Genomic DNA, 12,968 nt, shown 5'->3' on the forward strand with positions numbered 1-12,968 from the left:
CCGCCCCCGCAAATCACTCTCCTAATTATAGCTGAATTATGCAAATCAATACCAAATCGATAGACGATTTCCTCTAACGAGTCAAGAACACGCAAGAAGGGAAGACCTGGGGAGCTGGGAACCCACCTCATTAGGAGCGAGAATCTCTGTTTTCCTCTGGGCTGAGAGAGTAAACGGGCCCAGGGCAACCCCAGAGAAAAGAAGTCAGGACGCCGAGAAGGGCCGGTGCGGACAGAACAGGGAGCTGGGGCAGATGAGGACAGATGTGGTGCAGGCACAGGACAGAACCAGGTCTGGGCGGCTTCCTACTATAAAACGCCCCCCAAAGCCAGGCGTGGTGGCGCGCGCTTGTCATCCCAGCATTCGGGAGGCTGAGACAGGAGGATCGCGGTTCACGGACAGCCTCAGCTACTTTGTGAGGCCCTTTGCAACTCAGTGAGACCCTGTTTCAAAATAAAGAATAAAAAATAGGGCTGGGGGTGTAGCTCAGAGGTAGAATGGCCCTGGGTGCCATCCTCAGTACCACAAAAAAATAAAAAATGCCCCAAGGTGGAATTTGGAGGCCCAGGAATCCACCATCCCCTACCCCTGGACCTGGGCTGAGAAGGCAGGCAGGAAGGAATGGTTGGAGTGATCAGACCTCCAGCCTCTGCTACCGGCTTCCTCTAAGCACCGCCCCTCGGCGATATCGCGTGATGCTCCACTCGGGCGTTACCCGTTCAGAGATGAAGGTTATCTGCGAGGTGAGACGCCTGCCCAGGGTCCCGCCGCCCTGGGTAGCAGGCAGAGTCGGTCTCCTGCGCCCAGTTGGGGGCTTACCGACAGAAGAGAGAGCTGTCCAGAGAGAGGCAGGAGAGGGGACCAGGGCCCCCTTGAGTCTCTGGAGACCTTGGGACGCCTCCTTTTTTTTTTTTCCATTCCCCAGATTGAACCCGGGGGCATCCTACCGCTAAGCTCCACCCCCCGGCCCTTTTTATTTTTTATTCCAAAACAGGATCTCACCAAGTTGCCCAAGCTGGCCTCGAATTTGCCCTTCTCCTGCCTCGGCCTCCCTAGTAGCTGCACTTACGGGCATGACACACCTGGGTTAGGACCCTCTTGAAAACCTCCCGCCACGCAAGGAGGGACCACCAGGCCCCCCAGGAGCAGAAGGCTCACCTGGAAACTGGCTTAACTTACCAGTTGTTCTGTCTTGCGATTCCTCCCCAGGTGCACCGGAAGAGGGAGCCCCTGCGAATGAACAAATAGCCTCTCAACCAAGGGCCCTACGTAAGGGACCATAGCAGAGGGGTTAGGAGCCTGGCCTCTGGAGGAGACCGCCTCCGTCCCGATGCCAGCTCTGCCACTGGTCCCTGTGCAGCTTGGGACAAGTCGTTCTCTGTGCCTCAGTTTCCCTCTCTCAGACGGGACTAATAACAGTGCTTGACGAGAAGGTGCTCGGTGAAAGCTCTCAGGGCCGCCCAGGGCAGGGCGTTGGGGTGTGCAGAAGGACAGGGCGCCATTGCCATCTGCAAGACGGGGGAGCAGCATGCCCCCGGAGAAGTCAGTGCGGAGACCGCGGGACCAGGGAGGCAGCGTTTGACTGGTGCTCGAGTTTGGATGTATTTATTTGCAGTACTGGAGATGGAACCCAGGGGCATTCTACCTCCAAGCTACACCCCCAGTCCTATTTTTTTATTCTTTATTTTGAAGCAGGGTCTCACTGAGTCGCAAGGGGCCTCACTGAGTAGTAGTAGCCGAGGCTGGCTGCAAACTGCAATCCTCCTGTCTCAGCCTCCCGAATGCTGGGATTACAATCGTGTGCCACCACGCCCGGCTCAGGTTTGGACTTAAAGTGTCCCCCAAGCCGGGTGTGGTGGTGCACACTTGTAATCCCAGTGTTTGGGAGGATGAGACAGGAGGATTATGGTTCACGGCCAGCCTCAGCTACTACTTAGTGAGGCCCTTTGCAACTCAGTGAGACCCTGTTTCAAAATAAAAAATAAGCCGGGAGTGGTGGCGCACGCTTGTAATCCCTGCACACTTGGGCGGCGGAGACAGGAGGATCACGTAGGTTCGAAGCCAGCCTTGCTGGCTTAAGAGACCCTGTTTCCAAATAAAAATATAAAATAGGTCTGGGAGCGTAGCCCAGAGGTAGAAGGGTTTCCAGGAACCCCAGTACCACACACACAAAAATAAAAAATAGGGATAGAGGTGTAGCTCACAGGTAGAATGCCCCTGGGTTCCATCCCTGTCGTGCGCAGTGACGACTCTTACACGATCTTCCTCAAGCAGTTTTATTACCCCAGGTTCTTATACAGTTCCTGTTCCTCTTTAATGCTCTCTCAACGCCCTCTCAGGTAAAAACAACATCAGTCTTCTATCTTCTCCCTCATCACTCCACCAACCCTCCTCCGTGGCACTCTACGTCTCTGCTGCAGCACACACCGGTCACAATGGTGGCTTTGTGAACATGTCCGTCCCAGCTCGGAGCCCGGAGCAGTCCGCCAAGGAACTGCTCTTCCTGTCCACCAACCCTCTTCTCCTTCTCCTCTTTCCCGCTAGGGCATGCGCGCTTTTTAACCTTCTCCTGGGCGGGCAGGTGGTAGCACGAGGCGTTGCGTCACTAATTATCCGTAAGGCGCCTGATAGGGCTCACTGCGCAGGCTCAGGGCACCGCCAGCCTCGTGAGCCTCGTGACTTGGCTGCAAGCCCAGGCGCCATCTTGAGTCCACGCTGGCAACAAGCCTGGGTGCCACCTCGGTCCTGCCGAGTGGGCCCCAACATATCTCCCTTTTTGTTTTATTAAAATAAGGCTCGGGATCGTGCCTGTCTTAGGTTGCCGACCCTCAAGGACCATTCTTACCCGTCATTGGGAGAACAATAGCATGATTGTTTCCCTGTCTTAGGTTGAAAGGTCCCGGGGACGATCTTACCCGTCACTGACTACCGATCCAGCATACTGAGCCATACATGGGGAGATAAGCCAGCTTCTAGGGCTGCCAGAGCTTGCACCAATATGCGCTGTTGTTGCAGTGTGCGTTGTCGAGTTCGCCTGATATATCCAACCATGAAACATCATGCTACCACCAGCAAGAATGCCCAGAACGCCATGCCACCCCAGTCTTTTAAAAAACCCAATGTTCCGTGTATTAAGTCCATTCATTGTTGCACTGCGGCGACTTCCACGCGGGTAGAATTAATTGCAGCGATGGATGCTCATAGCTCAATCATGGTGTGTTCAAATTCACGGCTCCAAGTTCCTAGAAGCATCTTGCTTAATTGACGAAACAAATTGCCTGCATGGGAGAAATTCTGATACTGCACATACGTTATACATATAGTCCAGATAATTGAGCTTGCTGAGCCATGCCAGCAGCCACATGTGAGGATAGAGCATTCATAGTGGCTGCAATAACTGCCACGGCCACAGAGGCCACAATTACAGCAATAAGAGCAGAAATTCCAAAGTCTCCAAGGGTGCATAGAAGCATAGCAGAAAGTCAGAAAACAGGTATCAATAAAACAACCTAAACTATCATTAACCAAGGTAAAGGAAGAGGGAAAGTAGAAATAGTTCCCCAAAGATCTTAAAGAAAACAACTCATCTCTACGGTACCGAGCAGCAGTTTACAACTCTTACGTTAGGAACTAATCTTCTGACCTATCCTTTACACATTAGGCGCCTTTTCCAACTAACCTCAGGTGTCTTCCATCTATGGTGGCGGATTAGGAGAGGGAGTCGAATCAGGACCAGCCCGATTCTCTAACTTGCTTACACTAAAAAATATCCTCCTTAATGGAGCCCCCTTTGATCGGGGAAAATACAGCGCTGTCCCTCGCTTTTCCGCGAGCCTCGCTTATCTGCGAGCCTTATTTACTAAATATCCTCCTTAATGGAGCCCCCTTTGATCGGGGAAAATATCCTCCTTAATGGAGCCCCCTTTGATCGGGGAAATAACTTGCTTACACTAAAAAATATCCTCCTTAATGGAGCCCCCTTTGATCGGGGAAAATACAGCGCTGTCCCTCGCTTTTCCGCGAGCCTCGCTTATCCGCGAGCCTTATTTACTAAATATCCTCCTTAATGGAGCCCCCTTTGATCGGGGAAAATATCCTCCTTAATGGAGCCCCCTTTGATCGGGGAAAACACTAAAAAATATCCTCCTTAATGGAGCCTCCTCCTCCCTTTTCGGAGTCAAAGGAGTACTTACCAGCCGGCTGCCCGGGACTGCCGAGGTTCTGATCAAAGCGAAGTTCCCCGTACGGGCCACCATTTGTCGCACGCAGTGACGACTCTTACACGATCTTCCTCAAGCAGTTTTATTACCCCAGGTTCTTATACAGTTCCCGTTCCTCTTTAATGCTCTCTCAACGCCCTCTCAGGTAAAAACAACATCAGTCTTCTATCTTCTCCCTCATCACTCCACCAACCCTCCTCCGTGGCACTCTACGTCTCTGCTGCAGCACACACCGGTCACAATGGTGGCTTTGTGAACATGTCCGTCCCAGCTCGGAGCCCGGAGCAGTCCGCCAAGGAACTGCTCTTCCTGTCCACCAACCCTCTTCTCCTTCTCCTCTTTCCCGCTAGGGCATGCGCGCTTTTTAACCTTCTCCTGGGCGGGCAGGTGGTAGCACGAGGCGTTGCATCACTAATTATCCGTAAGGCGCCTGATAGGGCTCACTGCGCAGGCTCAGGGCACCGCCAGCCTCGTGAGCCTCGTGACTTGGCTGCAAGCCCAGGCGCCATCTTGAGTCCACGCTGGCAACAAGCCTGGGTGCCACCTCGGTCCTGCCGAGTGGGCCCCAACACATCCCCAGTACTGAAAAAAAAAATGTCCCCCAGAAAAGCTTATGTGTTAGACAACACGGCCAGGGTGTGGTTGGGGAAGGTGGATTATTAAGAGCATGGCCTTGGGGACTGGATCTGTTCCCATCCTCTCCTTCTCTTCCCTTCTCTTCTTCTCTTTCTCTCTCTCTCTCTCCCTCTCCTCCCTGGCCGCCATGGGGTGAGAGCTACATCACCTTCTCCACCAAGCCCTGATACGCAGCCACCATGGGGCCACCGTGGTTCCTCACTTGGAGCGGCCGCTCCTGGACTGACCTCTGAAACCCTGAGCCCCAAATAAACTTTTCTCCCTCTAAGTTGCTTGTTGGGCCACAGCCATAAAAAGCTGAATAAGAGCCGGGCGTGGTGGCGCACGCTTGTAATCCCCGCACTTGGGAGGCCGACACAGGAGGATCACACGGGTTCGAAGCCAGCCTCAGCTACTTAGTGAGGCTCTCAGCAACTCAGTGAGATCCTGTTTCCAAATAAAATAGAAAATAGGTCTGGGAGTGTAGCCCGGGAGGTAGAAAAGCCCCTGGGTTCCACCCCCAGTACCACCAAAAAAAAGAAAAAAAGCTGAATAAGACTATCTGTCCTGGGTCCGTGCTTTGGGGGGACCAAAGGGCACTTGGCGATGGCTCCTGGAGGTGCTGACACCAGGGATGAGTCATTACTAATAAGTGATAGAAAGAAAATCAATGGCTGGGAGGCTGAGACAGGAGACTGACAGGGTTAAGGCCAACATGAGGCCACTTAGAGACCATGACCGTGTGTGTGTGTGTGTGTGTGTGTGTGTGTGTGTGTGTGTGTGTGTTTGGTGGTACTGGGGATTGTACCCAGGGTATTCTACCTCCAAGCTACATCCCCAGCCCTACTTTTAATTCTTTATTTTGAAACAGGGTCTCACTGAGTTGCAGAGGGCCTCACTAAGTAGCTGAGGCTGGCCACGAACCTGCAAACCTGCAATCGTCCTGTCTCAGCCTCCCAAGTAGAGGGATCACAAGCATGTGCTGCCACACCTGGCTGACCCTGTTTTAAAAAATAAATAGAGCCGAGCCCTTAATAATCCACCTTCCGCAACCACACCCTAGCTCCAAACCTGGCTGTGTTGTCTAACACATATGCTTCTCTGGAGGTAGCATACGCTTATAATCCCAGCATTCGGGAGGCTGAGACAGGAGAATCGTGGTCTGTGGACAGCCTCAGCTACTTAGTGAGGCCCTCTGCAACTCAGTGAGACCCTGTTTCAAAATAAAGGATAAAAAATAGGGCTGGGGGTATAGTTTAGAGGTAGAATGTCCCTGGGTTCCATCCCCAATACTTCAAAAAAAAATTAAATAAATAAAATAGGACTGGGGTGTGGCCCAGGGGTAAAGCGGCCCTGGGCTCAGTCCCCAGTGTTGAACGCAAGTAAGAAAAGCAATGCCTTTCCAGGCAAGGGAGTTGCCTGTGCCAAGGCCTGGGCTCTCAGGATGCCTAGGGCAGGCAGCGTCAGGAGCTGAAGCTGCACCGGAAGGCAGGGGCTTGCCTTCCAGAGGCCTTGAATGCCGAGCTAAGAGATTGGGCTTTCACCCCGGAGGAGCCTAAGGGACCCGGAAGAGAGAGGCGACCAGCCTTGCGCTCTGGGAGGCTGTCCTGAGCAGGGTGCAGGCCGAGTCCTGGAGCCCCAGCCAAGCTCCCAGCTCCCAGGAACCGTCCCTCTGTGGGCGCCAGAGCTATTATTAATCGCTCCACGAGGCCGCAGGCCACGGTCCATTTGCTGCTTTCCCTGGTCTGTTTTGAAACTGTGAAATGAGCCCCAGTCTTCAAGGCGGCCGTAATAACCATTCCGGTTCTGACATTTAAATTACAGATGGCATTTTCAATTAAACAGGCACTCTCAGCAGGTTTAATTTAGCTATCAGTTCTGGTTGGTTCTCTAAGTGGAGAGGAGAGAGACAGAGGAGAGAGGGGGGAGAGAGAAGCAGTGAGTTCTAGGTCTCCTTCCAGGAGCCTGGAACCTGGAGGTCTGCAGGCTGCGACACCAGCTCCCGTCTTCTGGCTCCCGGAGGGATTCACCAGCCTCCTGGAAAGAATCACATCCTACGGCATGACCGGAGGCGCTCGCAGGCCACAGTCCTGCCCTTGGGTCTCAGGTGCCAGCAGAGACTTTGGGGTCTCCACCGCCACAGGGTGCAAAGCCTGCAACTCCCATCTGATTATAAAAACAGAGATCACCGGGCATGGTCGCTCATGCCTGTAATCCCAGGATTTAGGAGGCAGAGACAGGAGGGTCACAGTTTTGAGGCTGGCTTCAGCAACTTAACAAAAGCCTGTTTCAAAACAAAAAATAAAGCCAGGCGTGGTGGCACATGATTGTAATCCCAGCATTCGGGAGACTAAGACTAAGACTGGAGGATCACAGTTCGCGGACAGCCTCAGCTACTTAGTGAGGCCCTCTGCAACTCAGTGAGACCCCGTTTCAAAATAAAGAATAAGTCCGGGTGTGGTGGCGCACGCTCGTAATCCCCGCGCTTGGGAGGCAGAGACAGGAGGATCGCGCAGGTTCGAAGCCAGCCTCGCTGGCTTAAGAGACCCTGTTTCCAAATAAAAATATAAAAATTAGGTGTCTGGGAGTGTAGCCCAGAGGTAGAAGGGTTTCCAGGAGCCCAAGTACCACCAAAAAATATAAAAATAAAAATAAAGAATATAAAATAGGGCGGGGGTGTAGCTCGAAGATCAAATGCCTCTGGGTTCCATCCCCAGATCCTCAAAAAAAATTGAAAATAAAAATAAAAAAATAAAACAGTGCTGGGGGCATAGCTCCTTGATAGAATGCCCCAGGGATCAACCCAAGGAAGGAAGGAAGGAAGGAAGGACAGACGGACGGAGATGCTGAGCCAGGCCAACGTGGACAGCAGTCCGTGCCCTACCGCTAACTGTCGCGGGCCCTGGGGCCAGCTATTTCACCTTGCTGATCCTTGGTTCTCCCAATCGTAAGATGAGAACAAAGACGAGGCCGAGACGGAGCACCGTATGAATGTCTGGCACTGGTACCAGCTGATATAAACGTTAATAATCCGTGAGCCGCCCCTCCCCTTCCCTGAGGACAGGGAAGCAATACCTGTCCATTTGTGGATTGGGGGGGGGTTGTTTTTGTTTTGTTTAGTTTTGTTTTCAGTGCTGGGGATGAAACCCAGGAGCATTCGACCTCCAAACTACACCCCCAGCCCTATTTTTAATCTTTTAGTTTGAAACCGGGTCTCACTGAGTTGCAGAGGGCCTCGCTAAGTAGCTGAGGCTGTCTGCCAAGCGCGATCCTCCCGTCTCAGCCTCCCGAGTGCTGGGATGACCAGCGCGCGCCCACCACGCCCGGCCTAGGCCTGTCCCTTTGCAGGGCTCCCATCTCCTGCCCTGGCGGGACGGAGGCCGCTGTCCGTGGTGCTGACGCGCAGCCTTCCTGGTCTCTGTCCTCCACTCCTCAGAGCCTGGTCAGCTCGCTCAGAGCCGCAGCCCTCTTCAGATGGATGCTCGGGGCAGCCTAAGGCTCCCCCTCCCCATATCCCAGAGTGACAAAGGCCCAAGATGGGGGACAGAGGAAACGAAGATGGGTTCCCACCCTCCTGCCCACACTAGCCAGGAACGCCCTCACCCACTTCAGCTAAGACAAAGCGCGGCTGCTGGGTTCTTAGAGGGGGTGAGTGTTCGGAAGATTACTGGGGATTGAACCCAGGAACATTCTACCTCTGAGCTCTGTCTCCAGCCTGTTTGTTTGTTTTGTAGGCTGGGAATTGAACCCAGGGACAGTCTATCTCCAAGCTACACCCCCAGCCCTTTCTGATTTGAAACAGGGTCCCCCTAGGTTGCTGAGTGACTTGCTAAGTTGCCGAAGCTGGCCTCAAACCTGCAATCCTCCTGTCTCGGCCTCCCAAGTTCCGAGATTCTAGTCTTGGCCCACCATGCCCAGCTTCTTGCAGGGTTTTTCTGAGACTTTGGTTGTCCCGAGCTGATCCCTGCTCTCCTTTTGGGTCTGCGCAGGGTGTGAAGCTCTGGCCACAGTGTGTGCTGGGTTCCGGTATTTGAAGGGGAGCTGGCTTTGGAAAAGCCACGGGTGACCACTTAGTGTGTATTTGCGTGTTCTGCACCTTCAGACCAACTTCTGCCTGGGTGGACTTAGGGCTGAGGGGAGAAGGTCATGATTCTCACCCCCCATGTTACAGTCTGAGCAGCAAAGGTCCAGAGAAAACCAGCAACGTGCCCAGCACGTGAGGCTGGCCTCAAGCTCCGGGCCATCTTGATGCTATAGGCTGGGGGCTGTCCTCCCAGAGATGTCAGAAATTGGGGGTGTGGATGTGGGCATGAGGCTACATCCCAGAATCTGGAGAAGACATTTTCTCCGTGTCTATGGGTTCAGGGCACGCTTAAAGGGGCCTCCAGGTAAGAAACTTGTGAGTCGAGTAACTTTTTTTTTTTTTTTTTTGGTGGTACTGGGGTTCCTGGAAGCCCTTCTACCTCCGGGCTACACTCCCAGACCTATTTTATATTTTTATGTGGAAACAGGGTCTCTTAAGCCAGCGCGGCTGGCTTCGAACCTGTGCGATCCTCCTGTCTCTGCCTCCCAAGCGCGGGGATTACAAGCGTGCGCCACCACGCCCGGCGTGAGTCGAGTAACTTCTGCACAGGACATTTATAGATAATAAAATACTTTCTCACCAGGTACAGTGATGCCCGCTTGTAACCCTAGTGCCTGGGAGGCTGAGGCAAAAGGATTGCAGGTTCGAGGCCAGCCTCAGCAACTTAGCAAGACCCTCAGTGAAACCCTGTTTCAAAATAAAAATTAAGCTGGGCATGGTGGCGCACACTTGTAATCCCAGTACTTGGGAGGCTGAGACAGGAGGATCACAGGTTTGTGGCCAGTATCCGCTATTTAGTGAGGCCCTCTGCAACTTAGTGAGGCCCTGTTTCAAAATAAAGAATGAAAAAATAGGGCTGGGGGTGTATCTCGGAGGTAGAATGCCCCTGGGTTTCACCCCCAATACCTCAAAAAATTAAAATTAAAATGTGAATATTAAAAAGGCTAGGGTGCAGCTTGGAGGTAGAATGTCCTTAGATTCAGCCCCCAGAAACACACACACACACACACACACACACACACACACACATACCACAGCAATTAAAAACAGCTTTTAAGAGTGTTTCAAGACCAGGTGCACCTGTCTTCAGGTAAGGCTAAAGCAACCAGCCGGGCGTGGTGGCGCACGCTTGTAATCCCTGCGCTTGGGAGGCAGAGACAGGAGAATCACGCAGGTTCGAAGTCAGCCGTGCTGGCTTAAGAGACCCTGTTTCCAAATAAAAGATATAAAATAGGTCTGGGAGTGTAGCCCGGAGGTAGAAGGGCTTCCAGGAACCCCAGTACCACCAAAAATAAAAAATAAAGCACACCCCCAGCCACTTCCACCCCCACACTGTCCTTTCAAGCCTTGTTATTTTATTTTATTTTATCTTATTTTATTTTGTACTGGGTTTGAACCGAGGGACGCTCCTCTACCTCCGAGCCACACCCCCCAGCTTATTTTTTATTCTGAGACAAGGTCTGGCTCGATTCCAAGGCTGGCCTTGAACCTGCCACCCTCCTGTCTCCGCCTCCCAGGTGCAGGATGACAGGCGTGCGCCACCACGCGGCCCTCTCCAGGGTTTTTGACTTGAGCCTCTGCCCTCTGTGCCCCAGGCCACGGCTCTTTGATGGCAGACCCTCATCACTCTAATGCTGAACCCAGAGGGGATGTGACCCCCGCCTGCCCACCCCAAAACCAGATCAACACCAGAGTCGTTAGCAAACAGCTGGGTATGTCCAAAGCTTAACACAAATAAATGGAACCCTCTGAGGTAGGTATGTTTGTCTGTTTAGGAGAATTTTTCTGTGTGCGGTACTGAGGCTGGAACCCAGGAGCTTTCTACCTCCGGGCTATACACTCAGACCTATTTTATATTTTATTTGGAAACAGGGTCTCACTAAGTTGCTGAGAGCCTCACTAAGTAGCTGAGGCTGGCTTCGAACCTGCGCGATCCTCCTGTCTCAGCCTCCCAAGCGCGGGGATTACAGGTTGCCCAGCCAGCAACCAGATTGGAAGCCTGGTCCCCTGCACTCTCGTACCCACAGCTTCGGTATCTCCCTGCCAGGGCTGGCTACTGGGGGAAATCTAGAGAGGCTTCCTGGAGGCAGAGCACTTCCAACTTCCTCCCGCCCCAGCTTCCTCCTGCACCAGGCGTGGGGTGCTCCGGTGAGGTCTCCTGTTGCCCACACCCCTCCTCCTGCTGGGGTGGGCAGGGAGAGCCAGGATGGGGGCCACAGAGCCCTATTTTTTATTCTTTATTTTGAGACGGGGGTCTCACTGAATTGCAAAGGGCTTCACTAAGTAGCTGAGGCTGTCCTTGAACCGTGATCCTCCGGTCTCCGCCTCCCAAGTGCTGGGATTTCAAGCGTGGCCACCACGCCCGGCCAGGAGGACGTGGTTGGAGGGAAGCCTTCCATTTGGGAGGGCGTCCCCCACGCGCCCACTGACTGGCCACAGCCACAGCCTCGCCCCCTCCTCTGCCTCTTCTGATCGGCCCCTCCACCCACTTCATTGTTCTCACCCAGATAGAACAGAAATAGCCCCCCCTTCTGGAGGCCCCCCCAGTGTCTGAGAGGCAGTAAAAGGGTCCGTCCTCAGGAGGACTGCGGTTCACGGACAGCCTCAGCTACTTAGTGAGGCCCTCCACAACTTAATGAGAGTGTTTCAAAATAAAGAATAAAAAATAGGGCAGGGCCGGGCGTGGCGGCGCACGCTTGTAATCCTCGTGCTTGGGAGGTAGAGACAGGAGGATGGCGCAGGTTCAAAGTCAGCCGCGCTGGCGTAAGAGACCCTGTTTCCAAATAAAAGATATAAAATAGGTCTGGGAGCGTAGCCTGGAGGTAGAAGGGCTTCCAGGAATCCCAGTACCACCAAAAATAAAAATAAAAATAGGGCAGGGGTGTAGCTCAGAGTTCAAATGTCCCTGGGTTCCGCATAGAGCTTGGCAAGGTCGCCGTCGCCTCTGGGTGTCTCCCACCTGGGGGAGTCGGGACAGGCCGGGCCGCGGAGCAGCGTCTCCCGGGGTGGACCAGCCAGCTCTGCCCAGCTGCGGACAGCCCGGTCCCCATCACCCCACCTCACTGAGCCGATCTCCTCTGGCCTCTGCGGACCAGACGGCGCCCACCCTCCCCGCTCCTTAGCCCTGGAAAGCCTGTAGTCCGGAAGCAGCGAGGCCCAGGGGTCCCCGGCGCCCCCTCTTCTACCCATGAAGACGCTCGTCACCCTCGGTGGAAATTAGAAGTGGGCAGAGCCGACAGGGACCTGCCGGCCGCCTGCTGGCCCTGCGCCAGGCACCTATACACCCGGCGGAGCCCCTGGGTCCAACTGTGCTCTCCGCTGGACGGACCTCCACTTTTGTTTTATTAAACCACTCTGAGTTGCGTGTCTGGTGTTTGTAGCTGACAGAGCTGCCACCAGCCCAAGGAATGCAATTTAACCTCATTATTTTCTGGGTCAGAAAACTGGGCCCAGAGAGGTTAAGCTACCAGCCCCAGGTCACACAGCTAGGGACGGGCAGAACCAGTGCTCCGGGATGGAAAGCCCCCAATCCCGCCCTGTTCATCCTGGGGCTCCCTGAGAGGGTGGGAGATTGCTGGGGCATTTTCAGCAGGACCCAGAGGACAGACACAGAAAGGTAACTGGTTGCCATAGTTACCAGCTCACTGTGTGGCCTCAGATAAGCTACCCCACCTCTCTGAGCCTCAGGCTGGGTCCAAAATATCTCCCCCGCCCAGAGTGCCGGGGAACCCCAAGGCAGGTACACTGGCTACCCCACACCCAGGGCACCGAGAGCCTGGGCTGCCCCGTCTGGCCGCCAGACACCCCCACCAAGCCCACACTCCACCTGGCTTTAAATGTCTCGCGAAGACCAAATTCAATTTGGTAGAACTCCGCCAGCTCCGCAGTGCAGAATCCATCGGGTGAGGAGGCTGCTTTTCAGGGAATAATTCATTTTCCCGGTGTTGGCGAAGAGAGTAATTGATCCAGGGGGCCGGCGCGTCCCTCCTTCTCCCTCCCCGGGAAGCTCTGATTTCAAATGCAGACCCGAGACTGTTAGGTCAAAGTCA

This window comes from Muscardinus avellanarius (assembly GCF_963383645.1).
Source record: "Muscardinus avellanarius genome assembly, chromosome: 3".
In the NCBI taxonomy this organism is placed as follows: domain Eukaryota; kingdom Metazoa; phylum Chordata; class Mammalia; order Rodentia; family Gliridae; genus Muscardinus; species Muscardinus avellanarius.